Raw genomic sequence first — 14,952 nt, forward strand, 5'->3', positions numbered from 1 at the left:
GTAGAGCATTGGCCTGATGCGTGGAAGTCCCAGGTTTGATTCCTGGCCAGGGCACACAGGAGAAGTACCCATCTGCTTCTCCACCCTTCCCCCTCTCCTTTTTCTCTGTCTCTCTCTTCCCCTCCCACAGCCAAGGCTCCATTGGAGCAAAGTTGGCCGAGGTACTGAGGATGGCTCCATGGCCTCCACCTCAGGCGCTAAAATGGCTCTGGTTGAAACAGAACAACACTCCAGATGGGCAGAGCATCGCCCCCTAGTGGGCATCCGGGTGGATCCTGGTCGGGCACGTGAGGGAGTCTGTCTCTCTGCCTTCCTACTTCTCACTTCAGAAAAATACAAAAAAGAAAAAGGGAAAAAAAGGAAGCCAGGCCCTGGCTGGTTGGCTCAGTGGTAGAGCATTGGTCTGGTGTGTAAAGTCCTGGGTTTGATTACCAGTCAGGACACACAAGAGAAGCAACTATCTGCTTCTCCACCCCTCCCCCTTCCCTTCTCTCTCCCTCTGTCTAGATAGATAGATAGATAGATAGATAGATAGATAGATAGATAGATAGATAGATATCTCGTCCCTTCCTGCAGCCATGGCTCGAATGAGCGTGTTGGCCCCAGGTGCTGATGACGGCTCCATGGTCTTGCCTCAGGTACTAAAATAGTTCGGTTGCTGAGCAATGGAGCAGTGGCCCCAGGTGGGCAGAGCATCAGCCCCACACAGGGGTTGCTAGGTGGATCCCAGTCGGAGTGCATGCAGCAGTCTGTCTCTCTGCCTCCCTGCCTCTCACTTGAAAGAAAAAGAAAAGAAACCAACAGCACACTCAAAATAATGAATCTATCCACTACTCCAAGACTTTCCCTGTATACCTTTGTAATCCTTTTCCCAGTGGTCTTTCTATAATATATGCCTTTCCTCATCTCCAGGAAACCACTGATCTTATTTCTATCACTATAAGTTAACCTTATAATTAGGTAGTGTGATTTTTTTATTTGTTCTTTTCAAAATTGTTCCTTTCGCATTTCATATAAATTTTAGAATCAGCTTGACTATATCTACAAAAATCCTGCTGCAATTTTATTTAGAATTGCTTTAAATCTGTTAATAATTTGGAAAGAATTGGCACCTTTACTATTTTGAGTCTTCTAATCCATGAACACAGCATATCTTTCTAATTATTTTGTCTTCTTTGATTTCTTTTTTTTTCTAAGTTATAGTGATATACATTCTTCAATTTCTTTCATCAACATTTTGTAGGTATCAGCATACATATGTTAGACATGTTTTGTTAGATTTACATCCAAGTATTTTATTATTTGGAGCTATATCAATATTATTATTTTTAACCGGCAACCCCAGCGTTCCAGGTTGACACTCTATCCACTGCGCCACCACAGGTCTATATTATTATTTTTAAATGTCTTGGTTTCCCTTGTGCACTGTTGGTAGAAATGCAGATTGGTACAACCACTATGGAAAACAGTAGACTGTTTCCTCAAAAAATTAAAAATGGAACTGCCTTTTGACCCAGTGATCTCACTTCTTGGAGTATATCCTAAGAACCCCAAAACACTAATTTGAAAGAGCATATGCACCCCTATTTTCATTGCAGCATTATTTCCAATAGCCAAGATATGGAAACATCCTAAGTGCTCATCAGTAGATAAGTGGATAGAAAATTGGTGGTACATTTGCACAATGGAATACAACATGGCCATAAAAAAGAAGGAGATCTTACCCTTTGCAACAGCATGGATGGACCTGGAGAGCATTATACTAAGTGAAATAAGCCAGTCAGATACAGACAAATACCATATGGTCTCACACATGGAATCTAATGAACAAATTAAACTGACAAACAGAATAGAAACAGAGTCATGGACACATGGAACAGACTGACAGCTGTCAGAGGGGAGGGAGGTTGGGAGACTGTATGATAGAAGGTGAAGGGATTAAGAAAAAAGAAAACCCTGTATATAGATAGATGATAGATAGATAGATGATAGATAGATAGATAGATAGATAGATAGATAGATAGATAGATAGATAGATAGAAAACATGTAGACACAGACAGAGGGAAAGAGGGGTCGGGGTTAGGAGGGCAAGTAGGCAGGGAGTGGGGATAAAAGACTTTGCCTGGGGCAATGAGCACATGATGCAGTATCCAGATGATATTTTACTGAGTTGCACACCTGAACCTGTACCCAAAAAAATTCAATTAAAAATAAATAAATAAGTAAATAGATAAATAAGCAATAAAAATAAAATTAGGTTTTTTAAATTTGTTTCTAGTTGTTCATTGCTCATTTATGGAAATATAATTAGTGTTTGTAGGTTGACCTGGTATCTGATGGCTTTGCTAAACTCACCTATTTGTTCTAAGAGTATTCCTGTAGCTACTCCGGAAATCTTTTTTTTTGTATTTTTCTGAAGTTGGAAACGGGAAGGCAGTCAGACAGACTCCCGCATGAACCTGACTGGGATCCACCCGGCATGCCCACCAGGGGACGATGCTCTGCCCATCTGGGGCGTCGCTCTGTTGCAACCAGAGCCATTCTAGCGCCTGAGGCAGAGGCCACAGATCCATCCTCAGCGCCTGGGCCAACTTTGCTCCAATGGAGCCTTGGCTGCGGGAGGGGAAGAGAGAGACAGAGAGGAAGGAGAGGGAGAGGGATGGAGAAGCAAATGGGCGCTTCTCCTGTGTGCCCTGGCTGGGAATCGAACCTGGGACTCCTGCACACCAGGCCAACGCTCTACCACTGAGCCAACCGGCCAGGGCCTGGAATTCTTTAGGTATATAATTACATCTTTCTATGAATAAAGATGGTTTTATTTCTTCTTTTCCTATATGTATAGTTTATTTCTTTTTCTTCTTTATTGCACTGACTAAAGCTATCAGTACTGTGTTGAATAGGAATCATAAAAGTGGATATCCTTGCCTTGTTTCCAGTCTTAGGAGAAAGGCATGCAGTCTTTCTTCATTTAATGTGATGTTAGCTGTAAGTTTGTTTGTAGATGCCTTCTCTGGTTGAGAAAGTTCTCCTCTAGTCTAGTTTTCTGAAAGTTTTATTATTATTATTTTTTTTTTTTTCATTTTTCTGAAGCTGGAAACAAGGAGAGACAGTCAGACAGACTCCCGCATGCGCCCGACCGGGATCCACCCGGCATGCCCACCAGGGGCGGTGCTCTGCCCCCCAGGGGGCGATGCTCTGCCCATCCTGGGCGTCGCCATATTGCGACCAGAGCCACTCTAGTGCCTGAGGCAGAGGCCACAGAGCCATGCCCAGCGCCCGGGCCATCTCTGCTCCAATGGAGCCTTGGCTGCGGGAGGGGAAGAGAGAGACAGAGAGGAAAGCGCGGCGGAGGGGTGGAGAAGCAAATGGGCGCTTCTCCTGTGTGCCCTGGCCGGGAATCAAACCCGGGTCCTCCGCACGCTAGGCCGACGCTCTACCGCTGAGCCAACCGGCCAGGGCTATTATTATTATTATTATGGATCTATTTTATCAAATGCTTTTTCTGCATTTATTGACATGATCATGTGGTTATCCTTTAAAGGTTACTGTGAAAGATTTTTGCATTCTAGGATAGACAAACACCGCCCTTCGTTGGTGGTGGTGTATTACTCTTTTACTTTTCTTTTTTTTTTTTTAAGTGAGAGGAGGGGAGATAGTGAGGCAGACTCCCACATGGGCCCAGACTGGGATCCACCAGGCAACCCTCATCTGGGGCCGATGCTTGAATCAACCGAGCTATTTTTGGCACCTGAGACTGCCGCTTGGACCAACCAAGCTATCCTCAGTGCCTACTTTTTTCATATATTGCTGGATTCAATCTTCTAATATTTTGTTGAGGATTTTTGTGTGTATGTTTATCAGAGATATTGGTGTATAGTTTTATTTATTTCTGCTGTATTTGGTGTGGATATCGAGGTAATATGAGTTAGGAAGTATTCTCTCCTGGTTCTCTGGAAAAGATAGTGTGCATTTATTTTTATTTATCATTTAAATAATTGTCAAAATTCACCAGTGAAACCATTTAAACCTGGAAATTTCTTTTTCAGAAAAATTTTAAACTTCTCTTAGTGATTATAAGACTACTCAAGTTCTATTTTTATTCTAAAGTCTAGTTTGTCCAGTTTTCTTTTTGTTCATGTTTGCATGGTATATGTTTTCCATCCTCTTACTTTAAAAAAATTTTTTTAAGAATTTATTTATTTAGCCTGACTAGGCAGTGGCACAGTGGATAGAGCGTCGGACTGGGATGTGGATGACCCAGGTTCAAGACCCTGAGGTCGCCAGCTTGAGCACAGGTTCATCTGGTTTGAGCAAGGCTCACCAGCTTGAGCCCAAGGTCGCTAGCTCAAGCAAAGGGTCGCTCGGTCTGCTATAGCCCCCAGTCAAGGCACATATGAGAAATCAATCAATTAACAACTAAGGAACTGCAATGAAGAATTGATGTTTCTCATCTCTCTCCCTTCCTGTCTGTCCCTATCTGTCCCTCTTTCTAACTCTCTGTCTCTGCCACACAAAAAAGAATTTATTTATTTAAAACCACAATGAAATACCACCTCACACCTGTCAGAATGGCACTCATTAACAAAACAACACACAATAAGTGCTGGCAAGGGTGTGGAGAAAAGGGAACCCTCCTGAACTCCTAGTGGGAATGCAGACTTGTGCAGCCACTGTGGAGAACTGTATGGGGTTTCCTCAAAAAATTAAAAATGGAACTGCTGGCCCTGGCCGGTTGGCTCAGCGGTAGGGTGTCGCCCTGGCGTGCAGGGGTCCTGGGTTCAATTCCCAGCCAGGGCACACAGGAGAGGTGCCCATCTGCTTCTCCACCCCTCCCCCTCTCCTTCTTCTCTGTTTCTCTCTTCCCCTCCTGCAGCCAAGGCTCCATTGGAGCAAAAATGGCCCGGGCACTGGGGATGGCTCCTTGGCCTCTGCCCCAGGCACTAGAGTGGCTCTGGTCGCGGCAGAGCGACACCCGGGAGGGGCAGAGCATCGCCCCTGGTGGGCAGAGCGTCGCCCCTGGTGGGCGTGCCAGGTGGATCCCGGTCAGGCGCATGTGAGAGTCTGTCTGACTGTCTCTCCCCGTTTCCAGCTTCAGAAATAAAAAAAAAAATTAAAAATGGAACTGCCTTTTGACCCAGCCATCCCACTTTTAGGAATATATCCTAAGAATACCAAATTACTAATTCAAAAGAAGATATATACCCCCATGTTTATTGCAGCATTGTTTATAATAGCCAAGATCTGGAAACAGCCCAAGTGTTTGTCAGTGGACGAGTGGATTAAAAAGCTGTGGTACATATACACAATGGAATACTATGCAGCGGTGAAAAAGAAAGAAATCTTACCTTTTGTGACAGCATGGATGGACCTGGAGATTATTATGCTAAGTGAAATAAGCCAAGCAGAGAAAGAAAAATATCGTATGATCTCACATATATGTGGAATCTAATGGACAATGTGAACTGAGGTACGGAATAGAAACAGAGGCAGGTTCACAGGGACCAGAGGGATGGCAGTCAGAGTGAAAGGGGATGAGGGGATGGTATTAGAGAAGGTAAAGGGATTAGTGAAAATATATATACATAACACAGAGATATAGATAACAGGACAGCAAATCCTAGAGAGAAGGGGGGAGGGAGTTAGGGGGAGAGGGGGAAAAGGGGTATAAAAAGGGATGCAGGCCCTGGCCGGTTGGCTCAGTGGTAGCGCGTCGGCCTGGCATGCAGGAGTCCCAGGTTCGATTCCCGGGCAGGGCACACAGGAGAAGCACCCATCTACTTCTCCACCCCTCCCCCTCTCCTTCCTCTCTGTTTCTCTTCCCCTCCCACAGCCAAGGCTCCATTGGAGCAGTTTGCCCTGGCACTGAGAATGGCTCTGTGGCCTCTGCCTCAGGCACTAGAGTGGCTCTGATTGTGGCAGAGCAACGCCCCAAGATGGGCAGAGCATCGCCCCCTGGTGGGCATGCCGGGTGGATCCCAGTCGGGCGCATGCGGGAATCTGTCTGACTACCTCCTCGTTTCCAGCTTTGGAAAAATACAAAAATAATAATAATAAAATTAAATAAATAAATAAATAAAAAGGGATGCAGGGATGGGGGTGAGGGAGTTATATTGAGTGGGACACTTGAATACATGTTAACACAATAAATTAAAAATTAATAAATTAAAAAAATAATTTATTGATTGATTGTAGAGAGAGGAGAAAGAGATAGAAATGCAGGAGTAGGAGCAGGAAACATCAGGTCATTTTTACTTCTTGCACGTGCATTGATCAGCAAGCCCAGGGTTTCGGACTGGTGATCTCAACATTCTAGGTCCAAGGCTTTATTCACTGCACCACCACAGGTCAGGCATCCATCGTATTACTTTTAAGGTACCTATATCACCTGACCAGGCAGTGGCACAGTGGATAGAGTGTCAGCCTGGGATGCTGAGGACCCAGGTTCAAAACCCTGAGGTTTGCCTGACCAGGAGGTGGCGCAGTGGATAGAGCAGCAGACTGGGATGCGGAGGACCCAGGTTCAAGACGCGAGGTTGCCGGCTTGAGCACGGGCTCATCTGGTTTGAGCAAGGCTCACCTCAAGCAAGGGGTTACTCGGTCTGCTGAAGGCCCACGGTCAAGGCACATATGAGAGAGCAATCAATGAACAACTAAGGTGTCGCAATGAAAAACTGATGATTGATGCTTCTCATCTCTCTCTCTTCCTGTTTGTATGTCCCTATCTGTCTCTCTCTCTGTCACTGTAAAAATAAATAAATAAATAAATAAATAAATAAATAAATAAATAAATAAATAAAAGAAGCTTAAAAAAAACCCAAAAACCCTGAGGTCCCTGGCTTGAGCATGGGCACACCAGCTTGAGCGTGCACTCAGCAGTTTGAGCACTGGGTTGCCGTCTTGAGCATGGGATTGTAAAGCACCCATGGGTGCTGGCTTGAGCCCAAGGTCACTGTCTTGAGCAAGGGGTCACTGGCTCAGTTGGAGCCACCCCCCACTCCATCAAGGCACATATGAGAAAGTAATCAATGAACAACTAAAGTGACGCAACTAGGAGCTAATGCTTCTCATCTATCTCTCCTCCTGTCTGTCTGTCCCTCTCTCTTTCTCTCTCTCTCTAAAAAAAAATTTTTTTTAAAGGCTTCTACCTGCAATGCTGAGATCACTGGTTTAGAATCTTGGGCTTGCCTAGTCAGGGCACATATTGCTCCTCCCCTGCACCTGCTTCTCTCTCTTTCCCCTTCCTCTAAAATCAATAAATAAAATCTTTAAAGTACCTATATGATTGTATTTGAAGTGAGTTTTTTTTTTTAATTCTGTCTCCTTTTTTGTGACAGAGAGAGAGAGGGACAGATAGGAACAGACAGGAAGGGAGAGAGATGAGAAGCATCAATTCTTCATTGTGGCACCTTAGTTGTTCATTGATTGCTTTCTCATATGTGCCTTGACCGGGGAGCTACAGCAGACCGAATGACCCGTTGCTCAAGCCAGCGACCTTGGGCTCAAGCTGGTGAGCCTTACTCAAACCAGATGGGCCCGCGCTCAAGCCAGATGAGCCCGCATTCAAGCCGGCGACATGAGGATTTTGAACCTGGGTCCTGAACATCCTAGTCGGACACTCTACTTACTGCGCCACTGCCTGGTCAGGCTCTTTCTTTTTTTTAAGTTTCACATCTCAGGTCACCCCCAAACTTGGATGACTCATCATCTTATATATCCTGCATATGTGATCTCATGAATCCTTTTTCTTTTTTTCATTCATCCCCCACTCACCTCCTCTTTGGCAATCAAGAGTTCCGAGAGCAACAGGTGTGAAATGGGAGGCTCCCAGGGCTCCAGAGAAGGTGCAGACAAAGTTTTCAATCTTTTTACACTTGGGGACCAATGAAAATAGAAGAATCATTTAGGGAGTTGCTAAGGCAGAAATGACCCCGAGCATATGCAAATTTGACTAAGATCATTGGGTCTAGAATCTTCATAAAACGTCAATATGGTTGACTCTTTCGCAGACTGGCAAGACACTTCTAATAGACCAGGGGTCCCCAAACAACAGCCTGCGGGCCACATGCAGCCCCCTGAGGCCATTTATCTGGCCCCTGCCGCACTTCCGGAAGGGGCACCTCTTTCATTGGTGGTCAGTGAGAGGACGCAAAGCGCGGCAGCACTCACATACAATACTACTTCCGGTGACGCGGGACCCATGCGTCACAGCTCCGGAAGCGTGTCATATCACTTGTTATGGCTAGCAGTGACAAATATGGAACCGGACATTGACCATCTCGTTTGCCAAAAGCAGGTCCATGGTTCCCTTTGAAATACTGGTCAGTTTGTTGATTTAAATTTACTTGTTCTTTATTTTAAATATTGTATTTAAATATTTGTTCCCGTTTTGTTTTTTCACTTTAAAATAAGATATGTGCAGTGTGCATAGGGATTTGTTCATAGTTTTTTTATATAGTCTGGCCCTCCAACAGTCTGAGGGACAGTGAACTGGCCCCCTGTGTAAAAAGTTCGGGGACCCCTGTGGTAGACCGTCTGCAGACTGGCTGTTGAAAAAACACGGGTCTAGACCACCTGGAGACCAGGAATGATCTGAAGCACAAAACAGGGCACTGCCCGCACATTCTGGCTAGCATCCTACCCCAGTCACTTTCCAGTAGTGAGAGTGGTGGAATGCTTGAGGAGCTCCAGGGACCAAGGTGGAGTGTTCTGAGGACTCTGAGGAAGGAATCTCCTGGAATTTCAGGTGATTCGCAAGCCCCAGAGTGGCTCACCTGCTCTCCCTAATACCCATGGACTAGGGAACTCAACCTAGTGAGCCCAGGCTCTAGCCCCTTTCCCTTTCAATGGAAGCCTCTTCCATGACAAACATTAAACCCCCTGCACTATCTGTCTTTTCTGGCCAATTTCCCAAATGGCCATTTAGTCAACCAAACTTCTAAAGAGCCATCTGCTTGACAGGCCTCTCCGTAGTCAAGAGCACCTCTCAGCCGCTGAGCTCATCACTGCCTACAGTGATGCTGAAAGGACAGGAGACACTGATAGTGGAGAGCCTTTGCAGCCTGGCAGCCCCATGCCCCCTGCCTGACCTCACTTATTTCCAGCCAGAGCTTCCAAACCAGCGTGATTTCAAAGGACATCAACACAACAGCCACGTTCATTGAAGCTGGTACTCCACAGTAGGGGTGGCAGTCTCAGGAGCTGAAATTGCGACTGTGTTTGGGAGCCTCATTAGTTATGCTAGGAACCCTCTCTGAGGCAACAGCTCTTTTCCTATGCTATTCTGGGCTTTGCCTTCTCAGAAGCCATGGTGCTCTTTTGCCTGGATGATGGCCTTTCTCATCCTCTTTGTCACATGAAGGATTCATCTCCACTTCCCGTAGTTCTTTCTCCCATGTCCCATCTGCCTGTGTGTTCTTTTTCCGGTACATCCCCAGGCCGCCTGGGGAAAGTGGTTGACTGATGGTTTGACAGAAGGAAGACAAATGAATACTGTATTAATTAGTAAAGAAATTACCTGATCATGACTCTGACTGTGACCCTAAATCTTACCCTAACCCGAAATTTGATCTTTACCCTAAACCTATCCCTAACCACGAACCCAACCCTGACTTAAACCTAACTAGAACACTGACCATCACGTAGAACCTGACCTAACCCTACATCTAGCCCTAATCCTGACCTTGGTGCGAATACTAAACATAACCCTAATCCTGACCCTGATAATAAACTTGACTCATCCTGATTTGGTTCTGAAATTGACTCTCACTCTAACTTTGATGACAAACGTGACCCTGACCTTTACTGTGATCCCAAACATAACCACAACCTTGACACTAATATTATCCCAACATCTAACCCTAATGCTGACTTTATAGAAAAATGTGTTATTATGACCTTGTTTATATATATACTGTTTGCATTTGCTCTAATTAGCCATAAGAAGTTACTTTTAAGAAGAATGTTATTTTGATGTTGTTTTCACTGAATTTGTCCTCACAAATACTGCTCAACTTCATCTAAATTTACTCTATCTTGCTTGACCCATGGTGGCGCAGCGGATAAAGCATTGACCTAGAACGCTGAGGTCACCAGTTCATAAATCCCGGGCTTGCGTGGTCAAGGCACATATGGGAGTTAATGCTTCCTGCTCCTCCCCTCCTTTCTCTCTCTCTCTCTCTACTCTCTAAAATGATTAAATTTTAAAAATCTTAAATTTACTCTAACTCACAATAAGAAGTTATTTCAGAGGAAAGTGTGTGATTCTGGGCACATGTTGACTTATACTGCTTAGATTAATCTAAATTTGCTCTTTCGCATCGCCCCCCTGGTGGGCAGAGCGTCGCCCCCTGGTGGGCGTGCCGGGTGGATCCTGGTCAGGCGCATGCGGGAGTCTGTCTGTCTCTCCACGTTTCCAGCTTCAGAAAAATACAAAAAAAAAAAAAGAAAGCAAGAAAGAAAGAAAGAAAAATAAATAAATAAATTTGCTCTTTCAAGAATTGGTTTTCTTGGCAAAGAATGTGAGGTTTTGAGCTTGTTTTAAAACAGACTGCTTCTTGCCTGGCCTGTCATGGTACAGTGCATAAAGCATTGACCTGGAACTCTGAGATCACCAGTTCAAAACCCTGAGCTTGCCCAGTCAAGGCACATAACACAAGTAAGTAATGAACAGCTAAAATGAAGCAACTACGAGTTGACACTTCTTGCTCCCCCTCCCCTCTCTCTTTAAAAATCAATAAATAAAATCTTTTAAAAACCCTGCTTCTTGAGCCCTGGCCAGGTAGCTCATTTACTTAGAACATCATCCTGATACACCAAGGTTGCAAGTTCGATCCTGGGTCAGGGTACATGTAGGAATCAACAAATGAATGCATAAATAAGTGAAACAACAAATCGATATTTTTTTTCTCTCCCTTCCTCTCTCTAAAATCAATCACTAAATAAAATAAAATAAAAACAACAGTTCTGCTTCTCTTCATCTAGGTTTGTCCTAACTTGTACTGGGAAATTGCTTCTAAGAACAATGTGTGATTCTAAGCTTTTTTTCACTCATATTGCTTAATTCCATCTAAGTTGTGCTAAATCACCATATGCAATTATTTTTTAGGAATATATGTGATTCTGTGCTTATGCATACATCTAGGGTTTCATCTTCATTTACTTTAATCATCCATACAACATTACTTTTGAAAAAAAAAGTGATTCTGACTATGTTTTGAAATAAAGCTCTTAGTTTCACCTAGATTTGCTTTAAGTCACTTTTAAAAGTTTATTTATGAAAAACATGTGATTCTAACTTATTTGCATATAAACTGTTTAGTTTCACTAGATTTATTCTAAAGTATTGGGAAGTTATTTAGAGAAGAATGTGTGATTCTGAGCTTGTTTTCACATAAAGTACTTAGTTTCATTTAGATTTACTTTAATCCAATTAAGAAAATGTTAAGGGCTCAAGTTATTTGAAAGTAAATTGCTTAGTTTTATCTAGATTTCTTATAAGTCATATTGAGAGGTTATATTGGATGAAAACGTATGATTCTGGTTCTGCTTCTGTCAAAGGTGAATAGGGATCAGATTTACCCTCCCACCTAGAATAACCAGAGAAATCTGACAAAATGAATGAAACAATGGGTTTTAAGCACTGAATAGCAGGTAACCAAGAACTAAGAGATGGCAAACAGATGAGATGAATACTTATGATTATTCCAGTTTACTAAAGTGCCTTAAGAAAATCATCACGAATCATCAGTGAAATGCAGATCAAAACCACAATAAGGCCCTGGCCGGTTGGCTCAGCGGTAGAGCGTCGGCCTAGCGTGCGGAGGACCCGGGTTCGATTCCCGGCCAGGGCACACAGGAGAAGCACCCATTTGCTTCTCCACCCCTCCGCCGCGCTTTCCTCTCTGTCTCTCTCTTCCCCTCCCGCAGCCAAGGCTCCATTGGAGCAGAGATGGCCCGGGCGCTGGGGATGGCTCTGTGGCCTCTGCCTCAGGCGCTAGAGTGGCTCTGGTCGCAATATGGCGACGTCCAGGATGGGCAGAGCATCGCCCCCTGGTGGGCAGAGCGTCGCCCCTGGTGGGCGTGCCGGGTGGATCCCGGTCGGGCGCATGCGGGAGTCTGTCTGACTGTCTCTCCTGTCTCTCCCCGTTTCCAGCTTCAGAAAAATGAAAAAATGAAAAAAAAAAAAACCAAAAAAAAAACAAAAAAACAAAAAACACAATAAGCTATCACCTCACACCTGTTAGAGTGGCTATTATCAAAAAGACAAGAGGTAAGTGTTGGCAAAAATGTGGAGAAAAGAGCACCCTGTGTACTGTTGGTGGGGATGTAAACGGATGCAGCCACTATGGAAAGCACTAAGGAGGGTCCTCAAAAAATTAAAAATAGAGCCCTGGCCGGTTGGCTCAGCGGTAGAGCGTCGGCCTGGCGTGCGGGGGACCCGGGTTCGATTTCCGGCCAGGGCACATAGGAGAAGCGCCCATTTGCTTCTCCACCCCCCGTCCTTCCTCTCTGTCTCTCTTTTTCCCTCCCGTAGCCAAGGCTCCATTGGAGCAAAGATGGCCCGGGCGCTGGGGATGGCTCCTTGGCCTCTGCCCCAGGCGCTAGAGTGGCTCTGGTCGTGGCAGAGCGACACCCCGGAGGGGCAGAGCATCGCCCCCTGGTGGGCAGAGCGTCGCCCCTGGTGGGCGTGCTGGGTGGATCCCGGTTGGGCACATGCGGGAGTCTGTCTGACTGTCTCTCCCCGTTTCCAGCTTCAGAAAAATACAAAAAAAAAATTAAAAATAGAACTACCATATGATCCAGCCATCCCACTTCTGAATATATACCCAAAAGAAATGAAATCAGTGTCTTGAAAAGAAATCTGCAGTCAAATTCATTGCAGGCATAAGAACAAGTATCTGTTGACAGATGAACGAATGAAAAAATTGTGGTGTGTATATATATATATATATATATATATATATATATATATATATATATACACACACACACACACAATAGAGTACTATTCAACTTTTGGAAAAATGTTTATTTTATTGATTTTAGAGAGACAGGAAGGGAGAGAGAGAGACAAGAACATCAGTCTGTTCCTGTATGTGCCCTGACCAGGGACCAAACAGGCAACTTCTGTGCTTCGGGACGATGCTCTAACTAACTGAGCTCTCTAGCCAGTGCTTATTCAGCTTTTGAAAAGAAGACCCTGGGCCCTGGCCGGTTGACTCTGGATAGAGGGTTGGCCCAGCATGCAGACATCCCAGCTTCTAGACCCAGTCAGGGCACACATGAGAAACAACCATCTGCTTCTCTTCCCCTTCTTCTCCCCCTTCTCTATCTCTTCCTCTCTTACAGCCAGTGGCTCAGTTGGTTCAAATGTCAGCCCCAGAAGGGGATTGCCAGGTGGATCCTGGTCAGGGTGCATATGGGAGTCTTTCTATCTCCCTTCCTTTCACTTGAAAGAAAGAAAGAAAGAAGAAAGAAAGAAAGAAAGAAAGAAAGAAAGAAAGAAAGAAAGAAAGAAAGAAAGAGGGGAAGGAAGGAAGGAAGGAAGGAAGGAAGGAAGGAAGGAAGGAAGGAAGGAAGGAAGGAAGGAAATCCTGCCATATTTATGACAACATGGATAAACCTAAAGAACACTATGCTAAGTAAAACAAGCCAGACACACAAGAAAAATACAGCATGATCTTACTTTTGTATGGAATCTAAAAATGTCAAATTCATAGAAGTAGAGAGTAGAATGGTGGTTACCAGGAGTGAGAAGGTGGGTGATATGAGGATGAGGATATGTTGGTCAAAGGGTACAAAGCTGTAGTTATGTAGCATGAATAGGCTCTAAAGATCTAATATACAGCATAGTGACTATAGCTAATAATACTGTATTGTACACTGGAAATTTGCTAAGAGAATGGATATCAGGGGTTCTTAACACACACATAAAGGCAATTCAATGAGAAGATAGGTATGTTAGTTAGCTTGACTGTGGTAATCATTTCACTATGTATGTCTAATTATCTAGTGGACATTAACAACGAACTATAAAACATATCTATATATCCAGAGTATCAGAGTATTTTTTTCTGTTTATGGGAACTCCAAGAGGATAAGGACTCTGCCTCTTTTATTCACACTTGAATCTTCAGTGCTTGAGATACTCAGAAGGGTGCTAAAAGTTTGTTTCTTATTCAAGAATTATCTTTCCAGGCCTGTGGTGGTGCCCTGGCTAAAGTGTTGACCTGGAATCCTGAAGTTTCTAATTCAAAACCCTGGGCTGTCCTGGTCAAGGCCCATACAACCAGCAAGAAATGAGCAACTAAAGTAAAGCAACTATGAGTTGATATTTCTCACACTCCACCCCTTCTCCTCTCTCTGTAAAATTAGTAAATAAAATCTTTAAAAAAAGAATTTCAGTTTAAAAAAAAAAATGTCCTGGCCGGATATTTCAGTTAGAGCATTGACCCGAAGCACAGAGGTTGCCAGTTTGATCCCCGGTCAGGGCACATACAGGAGCAAATTGGTGTTCCTGTCTCTCTCTTTCTCTCTTCCTCCTTCTCAATTAAAAAAGAAAATTCTAGGCCCTGGCCAGTTGGCTCAGTGGTAGAGCATTGGCCTGGCGTGTAGGAGTCCTGGGTTCGATTCCCGGCCAGGGCACACAGGAGAAGCGCCCATCTGCTTCTCCACCCCTCCCCCTCTCCTTCCTCTCTGTCTCTCTCTTCCCCTCCCGCAGCCGAGGCTCCATTGGAGCAAAGTTGGCCCCGGCGCTGAGGATGGCTCCATGGCCTCTGCCTCAGGCGCTAGAATGGCTCTGGTCACAGTGGAGCAAAGCCCTGGATGGGCAGAGCATTGCCCCCTGGTGGGCATGCTGGGTGGATCCAATCAGGCGTATGTGGGAGTCTATCTGACTGCCTCCCCATTTCCAACTTCAGAAAAATGCAAAAAAAAATGCAAAAAAAAAAGAA

The sequence above is a fragment of the Saccopteryx bilineata genome, chromosome X (genome assembly GCF_036850765.1).
Source record: "Saccopteryx bilineata isolate mSacBil1 chromosome X, mSacBil1_pri_phased_curated, whole genome shotgun sequence".
NCBI classification, from domain to species: Eukaryota; Metazoa; Chordata; class Mammalia; order Chiroptera; family Emballonuridae; genus Saccopteryx; species Saccopteryx bilineata.